A 23123-nucleotide genomic window follows, 5' to 3' on the forward strand; every position below is an offset into this window, starting at 1 on the left:
CTACATTGTCTCCATTGTGACGGCCACCCATGCCACCAAGGCGCATGGGGGCTGGGCGGCGTCCGTGGCACCCATAGTGAGCCGCATGAACTTGGGGGACCTCAGTGCACACGACGTGTTGCGGAAGGGAAGAGAGATGCTCCACCAATGACTGACACCAGAGGGCTTCGACGCTTGGGCGGACCACATCATGGAGCTGATTGCCATCACGGAGAAGACCATCCAGCCTGGTACATCTTCAAGGCCACAAGCGCTCGGCACCAGGGGTTCGCACCGCGTGCCGACTCCCGAGCCTGCAAGCTTCGGGCCCCTGTCCGTTCTGGGCGGGCCCGAGAGAGACACACTTCTTGCTGTCCTCCACCTTCTACAGGCCCTAGCAACAGGCACTGATGCGCACCACACCGAGAACCACCAGCGATGCGAAGCCAACAACTGGACGACCGGTGCGCACGCTAGCGCGCATCACCGAGACCATGCCGGCCCTGGACAGCCCGGGGCAGCCTGATTGGAGCGCTCCATCCGACGCAGCGAACAGAGGGCGGAGGCGATGGCGCGGATGAACTACGACAGTGGATATATGATAGGATATCAAGGCGGAAGTCAGCACCGGGTGGCGCCGGGACTAGCCGACGGCAGCAACAGGAACAAGCAACTTCACGCGGAGGCCTACCAGAGGAAGATCTTCGAGCAACACAGCCGGGGGAATCCCCCTCCACCGCCAAGAGGGACAACCACCATCGTACTGATGGCCGGACGCAGGGGACGGGCAAGCTCCTACTTGGAGACGTATGTGCTAGAGCATGCGGCGCTACGTGACCCTCCCGACGAGGAAGAGTTTCAGACGTCCCCCCGGGGCGCCTACCGTCCTCAGGAGTGAGGAGTGTCCGGGGGCTCCTCCTCAAGCCGGGCCCAATGGGCTCGGGAAGGAGGGCGCCCTCAAGCCGCGGGGCGTGGAACCAGCTACCTTCCCCGCGGAAGGGCTACACGGGGCCAAACTCACGGGCCTCAGGAGGATGAGTCGAATACTGCGACGAGATGCTAGCGACATGGATCACCCGCGACGACCAAGATGCAGGCGTGGGCACCGGGGGCCAGGACTCGTGCGGCGTTCCTCGGACGCAGAGGGGGCTTCAACTATTCGGCGAGGTAATTTTTTGGATTCACAGCCTTAAGGAGTATCTGCTGTCCTCACAAACTCCAACTACGTGGGGCATACTTCTGCAAGTCGCATCCTTTAGAATTTCCGTTACATCCATTTGGCAACCTGACACGCTGCCTTGCTTGCGGCCTTCGGCGACCCACCTTCTCCGCTCGGGAGTACCGGCCACAACACATTGCCCCAACGAGGGGATAAGGGAGCCCCACTACTCCCTAGGACCATGATCGATAAGAAAAAAATCAGAGTTGCTTGAGCGTCCAAGGGGGCTCCAAAGCATGGCGCTCCAGGAGCCTTACCGGTCACAAGGCCACCCACAACCCTTGATATTGTACTTGGTGATCCGGTCGTTATCAGGGGAGGCAGGGCCTGACCCCATGGCTGAGATCGTCTATTCAGGCCCACGCAGCGGCGGTTGGGAAATGTGCGGGACCGGGTCCTGGCGACGTGGAGCGGCTTGAATGTCAAAAAGGGGGGATCCGGAGCATGGAGCTTCAGGGGCCTTACCAGTCGCAAGGCCACCTACCACCCTTGGCAACATCATTGATCAAGCCTTTGTCAAGTGAAGCAGGGCCCGACCCCGTGGCTACACCCGTTCACTCGGTCACACGCAACGGCCGATGTTAAATGTGCGGGACCGGATCCTAACGACGTAGAGCCGCTCGAACGTTAGAAGGAGGCTCCTGAGCACCAAGCCTCAGCAGCCTTACCAGTCATAAGGCGACCAGCTGCCCTTGTCAGCGTCCTGATCCGGTTGGTGTCAGGGGAAACAGGGCCCATCCCCGTAGCTACATCCGTTCACTCGGTCCAACGCAACGACGATCGGTAAATGTGCGGGACTAGGACCTCACAACGTAGAGTCATAAAAAGCCCTTAAATAGGTCTCCTGGGAAGGACCGTCAGCACGCAAGACCTGCATCGACCCGTCGCACCTCTGCATCGTCCTTCAATCCTTCCGGAACCTACTTCATCCCGTGACACTCTCAGGTAACAACGAGCCGAGGTTGTATAAACCCATGTCCGCCCGAGGACGCGGAGGGTCCACCCCATGCCTAGTGGAAGAACTTAGCTCCGCGCTGGGTACAACATAGTCTCCAATGACTCTAGAAGCTCGGGCCCCAATGCCTTGGTGGTAGGGACACTCGCAAGGCCAAAGCATCCTCGCGACCTCCCATATACACCCTACTGTGACACTCTCACGTAATAACGAGCCGAGGCTGTATACGCCCAGGGCCCCCCGAGGACACGGAAGGGGTCCACAACACGCCTAGTGGATGACCTTAGCTCCGTGCTGGGTACAAAGACAGATGCAATCAGCATGGCCTGCCAATGACCATGCTCACAGCTAGCAAGGACACCCATATAGTCCACCAATGACTATGTCAGCTTTAAATGCCGGACACAACACTTGCTTTCTCTTGGGTTCAGACTATATTCCACTGACTTTGAACTGGCTGATTTCTAAAGTTGTTTTTTCCAGTCTTAACGCCCGATGTTTGAAAAATAAAAGGGGGAAAACTCTGTCTGGCATTTCTTATTTCACTGGCTTTGAAACCTCCCGTCGGGAGGACGTATTTGGAGACAACTACTCCATGCCACCATAAAGAGTCTCGGGAGGCCTTAGGATTCCCCCGGGGCAATGACCAAAGGGACGAGGTGCGGAATCGCTCGGGCACCAGAAAGGGGGGTTCCTGGGCGCGCCTCGTGAGCCTTACCGGCCATTAAGACTGGGGCCTGACCATGCAGAACGACTCAAATGTCAAAGGGGTTTCCTGAACAACGCGCCTCACGAGACTTACTGGTCGCAAATCCACTCGGCTCCCCCTTTGCCCTGTGAGGGACAGCCTTGGTAATGGGTTGGACCTCACGGCGGCGAGGAGATGTGCGGGATCGGGACCTGCAGACGTAGAGTGCCGAAAGGGTCTTCACCTCATCCCGCTTGAGAAACAGGAGCAGCTGCACTGGTGGAAATACGCGAGGGACCGACGCCCATCCACGAGCTAAGAGCCTCACAGGCCATGACCTGGACCCCCTCTCTTTATCATAAACTAATGATGAATTAAGATGTGCACACTAATGAAGGATGTAGGGCCTGAGGATTCGACGACGACAAGGAACGATTCAACACCCAAGCACGCGGCGGCATGAGAGGTGCCTCGGGAGGGCAGATGTCCCAAAAGGTCATGCCTCCCTCGTTACCCCCAACCTACGACAGCTGAGGCGATGGGCCCTAAGCTTTGCAGCACCACTACGACAACCACTAGCACGCAAACCATCGCCTCAAGAGCAAAAGAAAAGAGGAGAGTAACCAAGGTAATAACAACAAAATCCTAACGGCCAACCGGGCAGGGTCTTTTCTGGCATCGCAGGAATAGGTAAACAGAAGATGGAGGACACCTAAGAAGAGGGACCGCCGTTGACACCCTTGATGACCACGTGCTCGGTGTTGGAGTCTTCCTCCTCGCTGGAGACGGGCACCCGGGCGCACCGCTCCACCAGAGCGGCCTCGTGAGGGCGGACTTCAACCTAGGAGAAACGATGTGACTCCGCCAGCGCTGGCTCGACAACGCGCCGAAGGTCGAGCTCCGGAGCCACGCAACGCATGTTGGAGAAGACAAGAGTCAGGGCAAGACCCAGAAGCTCGGGTGCGTCGGCCATGCTGTCCTCCTAGGCGCGGGGGATGACGGTCTCGAGTGCCTCCACAACCCTCTCGAAGATGGTGAGGTAGCCCCCATCGCTCGTACATTGGGCAGCGCCGGGGCCACCCCCACAAATCGGCGTGTCGCATCAACTGCCCGGTCAGCTATGCGGGCAAAGCAATTGGCGCGCTAGTCTGCCATCGTTCGGGCGTTCGACGCCTCACCCTGGGCAACCAAGACGGCGTCGGTCGCCTCCTGGACCTTCTTCCTAGTGATGCCAACTCTGCTACGGCCTTAGCCTCCTCCCCACGAGCGGTCCAGAGGGCAGCTTCAGCATCCTCAAGCTGGGCCCGCAGCCCCTCTGCCTCCTCCTGAAGCCCTCCCAACCTTGGCTTCTCGGAGTTGGGACCGCTGAAGAAGAAGGAGAATCAACCCAATGACAACATACGGAACAACAAAGGACTTACTCATTAGCCATTACCCTGCGGGGGCGGAAGTGCACGGGCCCTGGAGTCCCTCCGTCACTGCCCCCGGGGGCGGACGAAGGCCCGGGTGTCGCCGCTCGCTTTCAATGGCCAGATCCATCTCTAGGAGATGCCATGATGACGAAGAGAGAAGGAAGGGAAGAAGTCTTCTCGCGGCGGATGGGTGAAGCAGAGAAGGAGATCAAGGTTGCGGTGCCTTCCCCCACAGGAGGCAGGGCATACTTATGGGCGAGCCCTAGCCACCAACCGTCGCGGGAGCGTGGGCATCGCACGCCTCATGAGTGCCGCGAGGTCGGACGACGGAAGCGCTGCCGCCCATGTCGCCTCACCTGTCCATCGATCGTTCACATCTGCCAAGGCCGTTGGGTGCGGTCGCATTCAATGAGCAAAATGATGACCTGCATGACTTTTGGGAATCACATCGTCATGGCCCGGCACCACCGGGGCACCTCGAGGAGCGAGAGCATCGCCGCGCAGCTTCGAGACACTTGGGTCGCCTGAACCACAGGAAAATAGGGCCTGCGGCATTTCGGGCCGTATTCAAGGCTTCGCCAAGAAGACAACCTAGGCTACTGTCGGCGTTCTAGGAAAGGGGGTACCCAGACCTGCCGGCCTGCGGCCCAGGGCTGGCCCACTTCATCAGTGCAAAATCAGAAAGGCACAACACCACCTTGAACAAAACCCTCGCGAGGAAGAGCGACATCAAGAGCCGTTGAGGCCCTCCTGAGGACCCCTCTGGAGCGGCGGATATATCAAGGCAAGATCGGGCCGAAGTCTAGGATGACGCCATGGAAGGGCAGGTGATCAGAAGATGGCAGGACAGGATAGTTCCCCTTTAGTGGAAAGAAGGCGGGAACGAATCAGGACTCCAAAGGCATCTCCTAAAGGTATCCCTTCCACTGCAACAAGACCCTAGTCGCCCGCCGGCAGGACGGACGTCATCCCTATGCTCACCTCTGCGACGCTGGCACTGGCTTTTGTAGGCGGAGACCACTTTTGACAAGGGAACCGTGTTCCCTTGTCTCCCACCGAAACTGGCTGTTGTGGAATCCCTTCCCGTCTACGATAAGGGATGAGGACCCTGGCCTCCACTATAAATAGGGAGGGTAGGATACTTGAGAGGGGGGGTCGGTGTTGGGGAGCGTTGCATGGGAAACAGAAAAATTCCTACGCACACAAAGACCTATCATGGTGATGTCCATCTACGGGAGGAGATTAGATCTAAATACCCTTGTAGATCGCTAAGCGGGAAGCATTAAGATATAGTGGTACAGCTTCGTGATTCAAATCACCATAGTCCCACGATCCGTTCCGATGTAGCGCCGAATGGACGGCCCCTCCGCGTTCAGCACACGTACAGCTCGATGACGATCTCGGCCTTCTTGATCCAGAAAGAGAGATGGAGAAGTAGATGAGTTCTCCGGCAGCGTGACGGCGCTCCGGCGGTGGTGATGATCTACTCCTGCAAGGCTCCGCCCGAGCTCCGCATAAATCCGATCTAGAGGAAGAACTACGTCGTATAGGTTTGAGTTGCACGTGGCAAAGTTGTGTCTCAAAAATCCCTAAACCACCAATATATATAGGAGGAGGGGAGGGGATAGCCTTGGGACTCAAGGGATCTCCAAGGGCGCCGGTCGAGGGGGAGGAGGTGGACTCCCACCCCAATTCGGTTTGGCGGAAGGAGTCCCTCCTTCCTTCCCACCTCCCTCTTTCCTTGTTTTTTCTTTTCTTTTGGTATTTTCCACTTGTGGCGTCAAGGCCCTATTGGTCTGGCCTCACCAGCCGACTAAGGGATGGTGCGCCACCCTAGGGTCACTGGGCTCACTCCCGGGTTGATGGGCCCCTCCTGGTGAATACAGGGAACCCATTCGTCACAACTGGTACACTGCCGGTAATGCCCAAAACTTTCCGATGACAAAATGAAACCATCCTATATATTAATCTTCGTTTCTGGATCATTCTGCAAACCCTCATGACGTCCGTGATCTCATCCAGGACTCCGAACAACCATCGGTAACCACACATATAACCCAACTATACTAAAACATCATCGAACCATAAGTGTGCAGACCCTGCGGGTTCGAGAACTATGTAGACATGACACGAGACACTCCTCAGTCAATATCCAATAGAGGGACCTGGATGTCCATATTAGATCCGACATATTCTACGAATATCTTATCAGTTGAACCTATGTGCCACGGATTCATATAATCCCGTATGTCATTCCCTTTGTCCTTCGGTATGTTACTTACCCGAGATTCGATCGTCGATATCCGTATACCTATTTCAATCTCGTTACTGGCAAGTCTCTTTACTCATTCTCTAATACAAGATACCGTGACGTACACTTGAGTCACACTGCTTGCAAGGCTTGTTTGTGATGTTGTATTACCGAGTGGGTCCCGAGATACTTCTTCGTCACACGGAGTGACAAATCCCGGTCTTGATCCATACTAACTCAACGGACACCTTCAGAGATACTTGTAGAGCACCTTCATAGTCACCCAGTTACGTTGTGACATTTGATGCACACAAGGTATTCTTCCGGTGTCAGTTAGTTATATGATCTCATGGTCATAGGAATGAATACTTGACACGTAGAAAACAATAGCGATAAAATGACACGATCACATGCTACATTCATAGTTTGGGTCTAGTCCATCACATGATTCTCCTAATGATGTGATCCAGTTATCAAGTGAGAACACTTGCGTATGGTCATAAAACCTTGACCATCCTTGATCAACTGGCTAGCCAACTAGAGGCTTGCTAGGGACATTGTTTGTTTATATATCCACACATGTATCTATGCTTTCATTCAATACAATTATAGCATGGATAATAAACGATTATCTTGAAACAGGAAATATAATATGAACTATTTTATCATTGCCTCTAGGGCATATTTCCAACAGTCTCCCACTTGCACCAGAGTCAATAATCTAGTCCTCACATTGCTATGCGATTTACATTGTAATGAATCTAACACCCATAAAGTTCTGTTGTTTATCATGTTTTGCCCGTGGAAGAGGTTTAGTCAGCGGATCTGCTACATTCAAATCTATGTGCACTTTGCAAATATTTACGTCCTCTCCTTCGACATGGTGTTGTCACAGAACAGAGTTATTTACGCCCTCTCCTTCGACATAGTCTTGCAAATCCATGGATGAGGTTGAAGCGTCGTTTGATGTGTCTGGTCTTCTTGTGAAACCTTGGTTCCTTTGACAAGTGTTGTCACAGAACAGAGTTATTGGATTTAGTGCGCTCGACACGACTCCAAGATCCTTCATGAACTGCTTCATCCACACACCCTCCTTAGCTGCCTCCGAGGCAACCATCTACTCCACTTCACATGTAGAATCTGCTACGACGCTTTCCTTGGAGCCGCACCAGCTTACCGCAACCCCATTAAGAATAAATACGTATCTGGTTTGAGACTTAGATTCATCCAGATCAGTGTCAAAGCTTGCGTCGACGTAACCCTTTACGATGAGCTCTTCGTCACGTCCATAAACGAGAAACATTTCTTTAGTCGTTTTCAGGTACTTCAAAATATTATTGACCGCCGTCCAGTGATCCATTCCTGGATTACTTTGGAACCTACCTGCCATGCTTATGGCCAGGCTGAAGTCCGGTCTAGTGCACAACATTGCATACATCATAGGCCCTATGGCTGAAGCATAGGGGACGGTACTCATCTTTTTTCTATCTTCCGCAATTACTGGACACTTAGTCTTAATCACTTTTATACCATGTAATACTCGCAACAACCCCTTCTTGGACTATTCCAATTTGAACTTCTTAAAAAACTTATCAAGGTATGTGCTTTGTGAAAGTCCTATCAGGCATCTCGATCTATCCCTATAGATCTTAATGCCTAGAATGTAAGCAGCTTCTCCTTGTTCCTTCATAGAGAAACACTTGTTCAAGTAATCTTTTACGCTCTCTAAAAACTCCATGTTGTTTCCAATCAGGAATATGTCATCCACATATAATATTAGAAACGCCACAGAGCTCCCACTTACTTTCTTGTAAATACAAGATTCTCCAACAACTTGTATAAACCCAAACGCTTTGATCACTTCATCAAAGCGCTTATTCCAACTCCGAGATACTTGCACCAGTCCATAAATGGATCGCTAGAGCTTGCATACTTTGTTAGCATTCTCTGGATTGACAAAACCTTCGGGTTGCATCATATACAACTCTTCCTTTACAAAACCGTTAAGGAATGCCATTTCGACATCCATCTGCGAGAGTTCATAATCTAAAAATGCAGCTATTGGTAACATGATTCGGACGGACTTAAGCATCGCTACCGGTGAGAATGTCTCATCGTAGTCAACTCCTTGAACTTGTGAAAAACTCTTTGCCACAAGTCGAGCTTTATAAACGGTCACATTACCGTCCGTGTGTGTCTTCTTCTTAAAGATCCATTTGTTTTGAATAGCCCTGTGGTCTTCAAGTAATACTTCCAAAGTACACACTTTTTTTTCATACATATATCCTATCTCGGACTTCATGGCCTCTAGCCATTTGTTGGAATCCGGGCTCACCATTGCTTCTTCATAATTCGCAGGTTCATTGTTGTCTAACAACATAATTGACAAGACATGATTACCGTACCACTCAAGAGCAGTATGTGATCTTGTCGATCTGCGAGGTCAGATAGGAACTTGATCCGAAGTTTCATGATCATCATCATTAACTTCCTCCTCAATCGGCCTCGCTTCGACAAAGGTTTACCGCAGCCCTGCGCCACCATCTAGAGGGATTAGATGTTCGACAACCTCCTCAAGTCCTATCTTCCTGCCACTCAATTCTTTCCAGAGAAACTCCTTCTCAAGAAAATCTCCGTTCTTAGCAAGAAATACTTCGCACTCGGATTTGAGATAGAAGGTGTACCCAACTATCTCCTTTGGGTAACCTACGAAGACACACTTTTCCTCTTTGGGTTCCAGCTTTTCATGCTGAAGCTTTTTGACATAAGCATCACATCCCCAAACTTTAAGAAACGACAACTTTGGCGTCTTGCCATACCACATCTCACATGGTGTCGTCTAAACGGACCTTGATGGTGCCCTATTTAAAGTGAATGCAGCTGTCTCTAATGCAAAACCCCAAAACTGTAACGGCAAATCGGTAAGAGACATCATAGATCACACCATTTCTAACAAAGTACGATTACGACGTTCGGACACAACATTACACTATGGTGTTCCAGGCGGTGTTAACTGTGAAACGATTCCACATTGTCTCAAGTGAGCACCAAACTCGAAACTTAGGTATTCACCCCCACGATTAGAACATAGGAACTTGATCTTCTTGTTACGATGATTTTCAACTTCACTCTGAAATTGCTTGAACTTCTCAAATGTTTCAGACTTGTGCATCATCAAGTAGATATAACCATACCTACTCAAATCGTCAGTGAAGGTGAGAAAATAACGATATCCGCCGCGCGCCTCCACACTCATCGGACCGCACACATCGGTATGTATGATCTCCAACAAGTCACATGCAGGCTCCATTGTTCCGGAAAATGGAGTCTTAGTCATCTTGCCCATGAGGCATGGTTCGCACGTGTCAAGTGATTAAAAATCAAGTGACTCCAAAATCCCATCGGAATGGAGTTTCTTCATGCGCTTTACACCAATATGACCTAAGCGGGAGTGCCACAAAAACATGGCGCTATCATTGTTAACTCTACATCTTTTGGTCTCAATGCTATGTATATGTGTATCATCACTATCAAGATTCAATATGAACAAACCTCTCAAATTGGGTGCATGACCATAAAAGATATTACTCATAGAAATAGAACAACCATTATTCTATGACTTAAACGAGTAACCGTCTCTCAATAAACAAGATCCACATATAATGTTCATGTTTAACGCAGGCCCTAAATAACATTTATTTAAGTTCATAACTAATCCTGATGGTAACTGAAGTGAGACTGTGCTGACGGCGATTCCATCAACCTTGGAACCATTTCCCACACACATTGTCACTTCATCCTTCGCCAGCCTTCGTTTATTCCGCAGTTCCTGCTTCAAGTTGCAAATATGAGCAAAAGAACTGGTATCAAATACCTAGGCACTACTACAAGAGTTGGTTAAGTACACATCAATAACATGTATATCAAATATACCTGATTTTTATTTGGTGTCCTTCTTATCAGCGAAATACTTGGGGCAGTTGCGCTTCGAGTGACCCATTCCCTTCCAATAATAACACTCTGTTTCCGGCTTAGCTCCAGCCTTGGATTTCTTACTCGGATTGGCAACAGGCTTGCCAGTCTTCTTGGAGTTACCCTTCTTGCCTTTGCCATTTCTCTTGAAACCAATGGTCTTATTGACCATCAACACTTGATGCTCTTTCCGGAGTTCTGACTCTGCGACTTTCAACATCACAAATAACTCGCTGGGTGATTTGTTCATCCCTTGCATCTAATAGTTCAACACAAAGCTCTTATAGCTAGGTGGAAGTGATTGAAGAATTATGTCAGTGATAGCCTCTTGCGGGAGTTCAATCCCCAACTCAGCTAGACGGTTTGAGTACCTAGACATTTTGGGCACATGTTCACTGACAGATGAATTATCCTCCATCTTGCAAGCATAGAATTTATCGGAGGTCTCATTCCTCTCAATCTGGGCGTTCTTCTGAAAGATGAACTTCAACTCTAGGAACATCTCATATGCTCTGTGACGCTCAAAGCGACGTTGAAGTCCCGGTTCTAAGCCATACAAGACTGCACATTGAACTACTGAGTAGTCCTCCTTACGCGATTGCCAAGCATTCAAAACATCTTGGTCAGACGTAGCGGGTGGTTCATCTCCTAGCGCAGCATCAAGGACATAATCCTTTTTCCTAGCGTGTAGGATGAGCCTAAGATTAGGTGTCCAGTCTACAAAGTTGCTTCCATCATCTTTCAACTTAGCTTTATCTAGGAATGTATTGAAATTCAAGGTTGCTAATGCGTGAGCCATTGATCTACAACATAAAATATTGCAAAGTGGACTTAGACTATGTTCAAGATAATTAGAGTTTAACTAATCAAATTACTTAATAAACTCCCACTCAAAAAGTACACCCCTCTAGTCATTTGAGTGGTACATGATCCAAATCCACTAACTCAAGTTCGATCATCACGTGAGTTGAGTATAGCTTCAGTGGTAAGCATCTCTATGCTAATCATATCAACTACACGATTCATGCTCGACCTTTCGGTCTCTTGTGTTCTGAGGCCATGTATGCACATGCTAGGCTCGTCAAGTTTAACCTGAGTGTTCCGTGTGTGCAACTGTTTTGCACCAGTTGTATGTGAACGTTGAGTCTATCACACCTGATCATCACGTGGTGTCTCGAAACGACGAACTGTTGCAACGGTGCACAGTCTGGGAGAACACAATTTCATCTTGATATTTTAGTGAGAGATCACCTTATAATGCTACCGTCGTTCTAAGCAAAATAAGGTGCCAAAAAGGATTAACATGACATGCAATTCATAAGTGACATGATATGGCCATGATCTTGTGCTTCTCGATCTCCATCACCAAAGCACCGGCATGATCTTCTTGTCACCGGCGCCACACAATGATCTCCATCATCGTGCCGCCATCGATGTTGTCGTGCAATCTATGCTATTACTACTACGTTATGACCTAGCAATATAGTAAACGCATCTACAAACACAAACGTTAGTGTGAAGACAACCCTATGGCTCCTGCCGTTTGTCGTAGCATCGACGTGCAAGTTGATATTAACTTCTACAACATGATCATGTCATACATCCAATATATCACATCATGTCTTTGGCCATATCACATCACAAGCATACCCTGCAAAAACAAGTTAGACATCCTCTAATTTGTTGTTGCATGTTTTACGTGGTTGCTATGGGTATCTAGTATGATCGCATCTTACTTATGCAAAAACCACAACGAAGATGTGCAAATTGATATTTAACCTCTCTCCAAGGACCGCCTCGGTCAAAAGAAATTCAACTAAAGTTGAAGAAACCGACACCTGCCAGTCATCTTTATGCAATTAGTTGCATGTCGTTCGATGAAACCAGTCTCTCGTAAGCATACGAGTAATGTCGGTTTGGGTCGCTTCAATCCAACACTACCGCCGAATCGAGAAAAGACTAAATAGGGCAGCAAATCGAACATCAACGCCCAAAAAACCTTTTGTGTTCTACTCGAGATAACATCTATGCATGACCCTAGCTCTCATACCACTGTTGGGGAACGTTGCATGGGAAACAAAAAAATTCCTACACACACGAAAACCTATCATGGTGATGTCCATCTAAGAGAGGAGATTAGATCTACATACCTTTGTAGATCGCTAAGCGGGAAGCGTTAAGAAACGCGGTTGATGTAGTGGTACAACTTCGTGATTCAAATCACCATCGTCCCACGATCCGTTCCGATCTAGCGTCGAACGGATGGCACCTCCACCTTCAGCACACGTACAGATCAATGACGATCTCGGCCTTCTTGATCCAGCAAGAGAGAAGGAGAATTAGACGAGTTCTCCGGCAGTGTGACGGCGCTCCATTGGTGGTGATGATATACTCCTGTAGGGCTCCGCCCGAGCTCCGCAATAGTCCGATCTAGAGGAAGAACTACGTGGTATAGGTTTGAGTTGCATGTGGCAAAGTTGTGTCTCAAAAAGCCTGAAACCACCAATGTATATAGGAGGAGGGGAGGGGCTAGCCTTGGGGATCAAGGGAGCTCCAAGGGCGCCTGCCGAGTGGGAGGAGGTCCACTCCCACCCCAATTCGGTTTGGGGGAAGGAGTCCCCTCCTTGCTTCCCACCTCGCGCTTTCCTTGTTTTTTCTTTTCCTTTGGTATTTTCCACTTGGGGCGCCATGGCCCTATTGGGCTGGCCTCACCAGCCCACTAAGGGCTGGTGCGCTACCCTAGGGTCACTAGGTTAACTCCCGAGTAGGTGGGCCCCTCCCGGGCAATACGTGTAACCCATTCGTCACTTCTGGTACACTGCCGGTAATGCCCGAAACTTTCCGGTGACCAAATGAAACCATCCTATATACCAATCTTCATTTCCGGACCATTCCGAAAACCCTCGTGATATCCGTGATGTCATCCGGGACTCCGAACAAGCCTAGATAACCACACATATAACTCAACTATACTAAAACATCATCGAACCTTAAGTGTACAGACCCTGCGGGTTCGAGAACTATGTAGACATGACCAGAGACACTCCTCGGTCAATATCCAATAGAGGGAGCTGGATGTCCATATTGGATCCTACATATTCTACGAAGATCTTATCGGTTGAACCTCTGTGCCTAGGATTCATATAATCCCGTATGTCATTCCATTTGTCCTTCGGTATGTTACTTGCCCGAGATTCGATCGTCGGTATCCGTATACCTATTTCAATCTCATTACCGGCAAGTCTCTTTACTCATTATGTAATACAAGATCACGTGACCTACACTTGAGTCACATTGCTTACAAGGCTTGTTTTTGATATTGAATTACCGAGTGGGCCCCGAGATACCTCTCCGTCACAAGGAGTGACAAATCCCAGTCTTGATCCATACTAACTCAACGGACACCTTCGGAGATACGTGTAGAGCACCTCTATAGTGACCCAGTTACGTTATGACATTTGATACACACAAGGTATTCCTCCGGTGTCAGTGAGTTATATGATCTCATGGTCATAGGAATGAATACTTGACACGCAGAAAACAATAGCAATAAAAGGACACGATCACATGCTACGTTCATAGTTTGGGTCTAGTCCATCACATGATTCTCCTAATGATGTGATCTAGTTATCAAGTGACAACACTTCCGTATGGTTAGAAAACCTTAACCTTCCTTGATCAACTGGCTAGCGAACTAGAGGCTTGCTAGGGACATTGTTTTGTCTATATATCCACACATGTATCTATGCTTTCATTCAATACAATTATAGCATGGATAATAAACGATTTTCTTGAAACAGGAAATATAATAATAACTATTTTATCATTTCCTCTAGGGCATAGTTCCAACAATCGGATCATCGTAACCCTAGAGCAACACACCAAGCCACTTGGCCTCCGGAGGCTCAAGAAAACTGTATTACCTCGTTCATCAACCTCCTTGAGAGGCAATCCACCAAAAGGAGGAGTAGGGTTTCACGCTTCCCAGCGGCCCAAACCTGTGTAAACTACTGTGTTCTGAGTTCACCTCACCTTCGAATGAGTTCTTCGTCGTTTCCATCGAGTAGCGGGCTAGGCGAGGCGAAGCAGGGAGAGACCCTCGTACATGCTCATGTGTTCGAATCCTTATGGTTTTACGGAGCCCAAAATACGACAGCTACCCCATGACCACTCTGATATATCTGCCCTTATGCTAAGTCTGGGTGTGTTGTAATAAACTATTGAGAGTCCTTCACCTACCTTGTTTAATATTAAGTACTACTAGTTTTTTATATCAAGTTGCTTTATTAGTGTGAATGACTTTTTGCACTAGTGACATTCATGGCTGATTACCGATACATATATTATTTGGAAACCGGTTCTGACAACCTTGGTATTAGAGCCAGGCTGACTACAGGAAACCACTATGTGCGATCGCTAATCGGATTAGCAAATTATTATTTTAATTGAGTGTTCTACATAGTGTAGAGATCTTTCCATTAGTGAAGATATATTTATGTTATGACTATAAAGAAATTTTTGTCTACTGTGTAGATTGCTGGCAATGGCTTTCCATCATAGGTTCTCGCCACGAGCTGACGGGATGGTCGCAACTCCTCTCCGTCATTGCCAGGATCGCGGTTGGACCGATGACTCGCACAAAGTACATGTTTTATCGCCATAGGATTAGTGACACCCTGACAATGTATCATGCCTCGATGCAGTTCATTGGCGGGAGCATCGAGACCCGCCGTCTTCACTTCGTTGGGAGAGCCATCCCTACAGATAGGCAGACTATGCAGATGGCTGCCAGGGAGGCGATTTCCCATCTCAACGGACACCCTTCCAGTGATGAAGACACATCCTTATCAATAACTCCCATGCCATGTTCTGTACACTAGTCACTACAAATTTGCCTCCCCTAAAGGAGAGGATGATGAGACTATTGGGATTCTCGTGCAGTACCTCGTGGCCCTGGAGTCCGCCTTTGACGACTTAGTGGATGATTCGGTGGCTGCTCGGGCACGTCTGCCTAACAGGATTGAGCTTCTCCATTCTGCGCCACCTCGACCATGCCCTTCCTCCTATGCTTCATGCGCACCGTCGGTCCAACCAGTTAGCCGCGAGCTGCCTACGTTTGAGGAGTGCAATCAAGTTATTGCTCCTACCCCTATTAGAGCTGCTCCACCTGCTAGCCTCATGCATTCTTCACCGCCTCGTGCCGTTCACCTAGAGCACCCCGTTTGGGACTTACCCTGGGCCTGTCGATCCAGGTTCCCTCCAACTCCACCTAGGAATGGTGTAGCAGTGCATCAGGACGCTTGTATGATATATATGATTGTGTGCTCATAGGCCGAAAAGAAGTAGTCATGTTGCATCATGTAGGAGCACGAGAAGTGCGCTAGCTAAATAACATGTCAGGTATGTGTGAGCACGACTTGAGTGATGTATTGTATAATTATGGCATTGTAAGATATGTACCACATTCCATCTCCGAATTCAACAAATGTTTTATGAAAAATATTTGGTGTTTCTCTTGAACGTAAAAACTTTTATCTCACCTTATACTTGCATTTTCTCATTTGGTTTTTCAACATCGACCTAGAGTTGAAAAATGCATCGTCCCTGGACCCGCTTCATACGCCTCCAACGTTTGTATAAGTTATGAAGTATTCATGCCATGTTTACAATAATTTTATGTGATTTTGGTATGATTTTATTAGAACTAACCCGGAGTGACGCTATTTTCAGCAGAACTACCGTAGTGTTGTTTTGTGCAGAAATAAAATTTCTCAGAATGGGCTGAAAATTTACGGAGAATATTTTTGGAAAATATAAAAAATACTAGAGAAAAAAGGTACCGGAGAGGATTTCAGAGGCAGTCACAAGCCTAGGGGGCGCGCCCCCTGGCATGTGGGTCCCTTGGGAGTCCCCTTGACGTGAGTCCAACGCCAACAATTTCTATAAATCCCAAAACCCCCAGAAAGAAACCTAGATTAGGAGTTCCTCCGCCACGATCCTCTAGAGCCACAAAAAATCAATTGGGAGCCTGTTCCGGCACCCTGCCGGAGGGGGAAACCATCACCGAAGGCCATCTTCATCATCTCCACAATCTCCATTATGAGGAGGGAGTAGTTCACCCTCGGAAGTGAGGTATGAACCAGTAGCTATGTGTTAGATCTCTCTCTCTCGTGTTCTTCAGATGGCACGATCTTGATGTAATGCGAGCTTTATTAATGTAGATGAATCGCATGGAGTTTTCCCTCTCTACCTTCTTGTAATGAATTGAGTTTTCTCTTGGAAGTTTACTTATCGGATTGAGTCTTTAAGAATTTGAGAACACTTGATGTACGTCTTGCGATGGGATAACTGTGGTGATAATGGGATGTTCTATTGATCCACTTGATGTATGTTTTGGTGATAAACTTGCAGGTTCTGCGACCTTGGGAATCTATGCATAGGGGTTGGCACACATTTTCATCTTGACTCTCTTGTAGAAACTTTGGGGCACTGTCGGGACCTAGATCCTAAATCATAAGAACCCAGCCTGTAACACATCACATCACTTTGTGGCCTCGCACACGGTAAACTCCACGGCTGCCACCTTACCTTGGCCGGGACCGTTTGCTTCTTTTGGCCAACGTATATGAATGTGTCGCTAGCATTCAAACGATAAAGTACCCGGGTCGACATGATTAGTTATAAACCTAAGTGGTACATCCGTATAGGGATAGGCGTACATAACCCAGCAAAGCAGGTGTCGGTCTTCAGCGTGTGTAGACGAGTCGTAGCAAGCTAAAAGGACTCAGTTACACAGCATGACATTTCCCCGAAGGGACAGACACAACAACAAAGAAGGATACATGCCGCTCAATCAATGTGTCTAGAGCAGTAGAAAACTACCAAAGCTCGGTGGAAGCACAAAGAGGCATTTCCCCGTAAAGAGTACTACTAAAGGCACATAACTAGGTGTCAAATCCCACACACATAATGCATTTCATAACATACACACAATATGCACGATATGTGTAGATACAACATGGCATCACAACATAACTCTATGACTCAAGATTTCATTAAAGACTCATAAAAGTCAACATAGTATGATGTTACAAACAGGGGTCTCGTGATCCAACACTCAAGTCATACAAACACCCAGAGGAAGCATAACATGTCTGGGTATAGACATCTACTAAAAGTGGTTGGAGAAACCATAAAAGCTACAACGACCCTATCAAAGGAAGCAGACCTCTCTCTGGGATTCCCAAGCTATTTCGTTCAACGTCGATCACATGGTGTAGAACCAATTATGAGACTAAAGTCTCCTCTGCAAAAACATAAATAAGCAACCGTGAGTACAAAGGTACTCAGCAATACTTACACTACAAGAAATATGATCGATAATGACCCACCATTGGCTAAGCTGATGATGTGGCGGATCACCAATGACTGAAAAATAAGGTCATAATTTTACTAGCCCAATAAAAAATCAGACACCTAAATGGACCAGGCCCAACAATTCAGATCAATATTTGATATTTCAGCCCATTACTAGTTTTATCTAGGAGCAGGCCTTATTTTTGCACAGTTTTCATACACTAGGCATAGTAGATAATTCCAACGAAAAAACATTCTGTTAAATAGTCCCGATCATTTAAGCAATAAGCACCATTGCAGAAACTTTACAAACATGCACCACATAAAATAATTCGGCCTTCAACTCCACTACAAATCCAGTTACAATGAAGCTTCATCCAGTTACAACTCCAGCCCTAGAATCTAGTAACTATTACTAAAATGATCTCAATCAAACATGTTACAATCACTAATAGTTAACTAGTCCTACATTACATTGTGAAATGAGCACAATATGTGATTTGACTTGTAACTATATTCACGTGTGTATACTAAGTGTGGGTGATACAATTGAAGACCCAACTTCCATATCTTCTTTATTGCTCCGGAGAAACGAAGGAACATGTGTAGCAGTCTCCATTATCTTCCCAGCCCAGTCCGATAAATTTCCATCTAAAATTCATGTACACACATTCAAAATCAAAAGATACAATATAATGTAGGTATCAGTTGGAAAGTTACTGTATGAATGCAAACAGCTTTTGGGTGACTCATCAGCACTCCAATCTAGAGAAAATAGTAGCTTGCACTAAATTAAGATTAAATGGCCTATATATGTAGTAAGGAATAAACTTATGAGCCATTGTGGCCAACTAAATTTACATCAGCTCCATAGCAGTTTAAAGTTATCACTCTCTCTAGCAAATGGAACAATTAACAGGACATAATCTTAAAACTTATATGGATTTCACCATTTGAACTACATATATTATTTCTGTTTTGCAAGTAGAAGGGATTGATAGACACCTCTTGATAGAAGCTAGATCTCTGAGATGGAGATAAGGCCAAAAAAGGTTGTCACGGGTCGGGAATTATGTTCAGTATCTCCTACAAAGCATCCCAACAGGGTTCATAAAATATATGTAAAAAGTGATCCTCAATGTCTATTTCTCAAACAGCAAGTACTACAGGATCAAGATTTAATTAGATATGGACAAAACGCTATAGAAACAAGCATATGCTCTAATAAATTGCGAGCAAAAGCATATACAACAAGCATACATTATAAATAAGAAAAGAAAAACAAGCATATGTCTGTTCTTGCATTTTTTTTGTTCAACAAGTTTTAACCCCGTGTAGCTTTAATAATTGTATAGTATTAAACACCTATGTGTTGCCGCAAAAAAGCCTATTTATATGCTTTTATAATGTTTACCAATATTTCAAATTTCTCCATCTATTATTATTTTCAATTGCACAATTATAGTTTTCTTCTTCTGATATTCTCCTTCCACTTCATCCTCCTAGTCACTAAATTATGCGTCAATTAGACCCTATGCTCGTGGCTAATGAGCAAAAAAAGTTGGTCCTCCTACAGTTTCTGTCGGTATGATGTCATCAATAGTAATTAGTGTGCATGCATGAATCCTTTTCGCTCCTCCATACAATACTTATTTGGAAGGTATGAACAAATTAAGAAGTGTTACATAACAAAAAGTTGGTCGCTGTTTTTTACTGATGTTTCATGAGACTATCAAGTATAATTAGCATACGTATCGAGTTAGCTCTTTCATGCAGATTAGCAAGTGCTGGCATCTGAAAAATAGAGTTCAAGGCTAGTTCATTTGAATTTTCTTTGAGAAGGCTAGTTCTTTATTAGCATGTAACGTACTGGAGCCAAAAAAGTACATGTATGTTTTTCTCTTGGCCCACAAATATAAAATACTGCTGGAGTCAATACCTATCATTAGTGCTTAAATGACGAGTTCACGTAAAACACAATTTGATGAAGTAAGGAAAGACACTTATATTTCATACTGTCCTGATGGTGACTTATAAATAGATGAAGTTGGTGAACATCATATATTTCATACTGTCATGATGGTGACTTATAATATCTCCTACATTTATGGTATATTCGGTTATTATTCTCAAAGATGGTAGCATCATTTATCAGATAAATATAGGGTTTGTGGTCGATGGCGTATATACATGAACATAAAGGAGGTTGGAGTGGTGGAAGTCAAACACACTTGCCACGACTGTAGAGTGAGGTGCCATGAGGCAGGTACTTGAAGGTCACCACCACCCAATAACCCCTCATGCCCAAGCCTTCTTTCTTCCCCTCTTTTTCCTCTGCCTAATACGGAACTCCTGCCATCGCCGCCTGCAAGAAAAAAATGATGTTAAGGCTCAAAAAACAGAACAAGGAAACTAACATGATAGAGCATCAAATACTAATGCATAGATAAGCCTATATATACAACGAGTCACATATAATAAAAAAGGGTAGCATATAATAACCGATAATAGGTTCATGCACATGTACCCCGATTATAGACAGGTAATAAAATACTTTTTCTTTCTTTCTTGGGAAGATTACATCTAGTTGCTTGATAAACATTACAGGTCACCACTTGTCCATGCCTATATTGTTAAGCAAAATTTCTCAAAACTGGTGAAAATGAGTTATACAATATCAGATATATATACGGAAGCCATCACATGTAGAATATGGAAAATCAGATATAAGTCATCTTGATGTAGTACATCTCTTATATGCAGTACTGCTTATATGGAGAGGCTATTTCGCACATATTCAGGCAAGACCCACGGATTCAGAGACCCATGCGAGGGGGAAAGAACGAAGGCAAGACCCACGGATTTAGAGACCCACGTGAGGGGTAAAGAAAGTGCAAGTAAGGTGAATTTACCACTGTCAGCAGCCTAGTACAAAAGAAATTACAACTAAACTGAATTTATAATGACAATATTGTGCAAGTTTCATCAGCTATATACTGTAACTAAATATTTTTATACAGTATAAAAGAATTGCAATGTGAGGCACAATGTAGTAACTATGTACGTACTGTTCTATGGGCTGAGGTACAGAATGCAAACATGACGTCAATTTCATCTTTTCCTAGGGCTACCGAAGAGACAATGGACTGTTCTATGAGTCGACCCGCCCTTATAAATATAAGAGGTGGCAGGATTAGTAGCTCTTGATACTAAGAAACAGAAACTCTGCATTTTTTTCCTTTATTAGGTGGGGCATCACAAGTGGAATTTTCAGAGGTACGGATAGTTTGTCGTACACAAGACAAACTACCAACATGAAGGACAATGAGATTGAAATTACTTTGCTTCCTAACACATTCAGATGGTTATGCTGTGCACACATGCAGGGAAGACATATAGAAACTTAAAACTAACATGCGACCCATTACCATCATCTGATTTAAAATTGAACAAGGTTCCATCTAGTAGGATTAAGCCACTCACCTTCCAGCCAGGACCCTCGAATGGGACGCCCAGCACGCCGGCGACCACCCTGGCAGTCTCCGTCGTCCGGGAGAACAGCGAATACCGGATCTTGACAGAGTCCTCCAGCACACCCATCTCCTCAAGCTCATGCACGCATGGAATCGGTCACTTTCCCCAATCCCTACATCATATCCCAATCCAAGTGGCCACAAATTCGAGCTCGACCCCGTACGTTCCGGAGTGACTCGCCGGCGGAGCGCGCCTACTCGACGGCCTGCAGCGCCAACCCGAACTCCGGCTTCGTGCCGTTCTCCTGCCAGAACCAGAGGAGTTAACCAAAGCTTCGGATTGGATTTAGCGATTCAGATGGAAATCGAAGACGGCGAGCTGGGGTGAAGGGATGGTACCAGGGAGGAGACGATGAAGCCGCGATCGTTGGGGACACTGTGGCCGTGGCGGAGACTGCTAAGACTAGGACGTCGGCCGTGACTGCTAAGAGTGGCTGCTTCTGCGGGGGTGGCGTGATGGAAGAAGCCCGTGATTTGGTGGGTTGAGGTCATTAGAGGACGACCGATCTATGGGGGAATAAGGCCGCGAGGCTTCACACCACCGTCTCGAGAGTCAGGGGGCGGTGGGGGATTGGCTGGGAGCCGGAAGGGCTTGCGCTGGGCAGAGGTGAGCGGTGGATCTGGGCGATGTTGCCAGAAGAAGTGGCGGCGGCGGCTACAAATGAGGGGAGGAGGGGTGGAGAGGAAACACTTAGGGTTAGAATTTGCGAGACACGGCATCCAGCACGGCTCGAGAAAAAATTGCACGAAAGTGAAAATGATGGAGGGAATCAGAAAAAATATGTGCGGGAGGCAAAAATAATGGGTAGGCTCTCGTTACATAGGAAAAAAAATCCATTTCTTATTAATCCTATTTGATTTTATCGAAAAATAAATAAATGAAATTAATATGAGGAGTTTCTATGCATAAAGTCAAAACAAAAATGGGTTAAAATATTGTTTGCCATGAAAATAAAATTATAAATTATTTCCTCATAGCTTGAGAAACAATCCACTATATTTTTTAAAATAAATGTTTGTGAAATTTAAATAAGATCCATATGGCATTTGTGTACAAGTAAAATTTTGTATAGCCCCTCCTATTTTTTTTATTATGAGTACGCCTTGAAGGGGTATGCTTTAGAAAGCTATGAAACAAGGTTAAACATACAAATACATCTACATTAAACATATTTGAAGTAGCAAAATATTTTATAAAAAATTGGCTTAACATGTGATATTTGAATTGGTAATGGTCTTTAGATAAAATACTTAGATGAACTTATGACAATACGAAGTGAATGCGTAAATTTTGTACCTAGAGCCAACACATAATATTGCTTGGTTGGGTCAAGCGGGGACACATGTTTGTGGTCCCACTAGTCAATACTATCTCCATTAGGTAGGTCTCGACACAAAAGCAGAATCGACATGCACACATGGCACTTAGGCACAGTTGCCAAATTTTGGGCCTAGCGGGCATGCCTCGTGTGCCGCATAGATCTTATGATGATATCGTTTGTTCAAAGTGGATCGGAAAATTGTCTACGAACAATGTTATACATCCTTATTACCATTTTGTACAACATGATTATGACCTTTTAACATATATGGTCATCAAGATTGGGGGGTTTGGACCCTCCTAGACACTCTGTGGCCATTTTGTAAATTTTGGTCATAGATCTATGACCAATTTAGCCCCCGTCATTATTTTTTGTCACAAATGGCCATATTTCTTGTAGTGTTACGTCAGAACTATCTACATATGCATCAGTATCA

General features: G+C 46.3%; 1 long non-coding RNA gene across 1 annotated transcript; it reads right to left on the reverse strand.

Annotated features, from left to right (window-relative positions):
* Positions 1-18070: 18070 nt before the first annotated feature.
* Positions 18071-22092, reverse strand: LOC123395722. The gene is made up of 5 exons (XR_006609816.1): positions 21705-22092; positions 21316-21610; positions 20064-20197; positions 18838-18918; positions 18071-18483 (listed from the first exon to the last, which is right to left on the reverse strand). It is a non-coding gene; the product is annotated as an uncharacterized LOC123395722 (long non-coding RNA).
* Between the last annotated feature and the right edge of the window lie 1031 nt (positions 22093-23123).

Source organism: Hordeum vulgare, chromosome 5H, assembly GCF_904849725.1.
Source record: "Hordeum vulgare subsp. vulgare chromosome 5H, MorexV3_pseudomolecules_assembly, whole genome shotgun sequence".
Lineage (NCBI taxonomy): Eukaryota > Viridiplantae > Streptophyta > Magnoliopsida > Poales > Poaceae > Hordeum > Hordeum vulgare.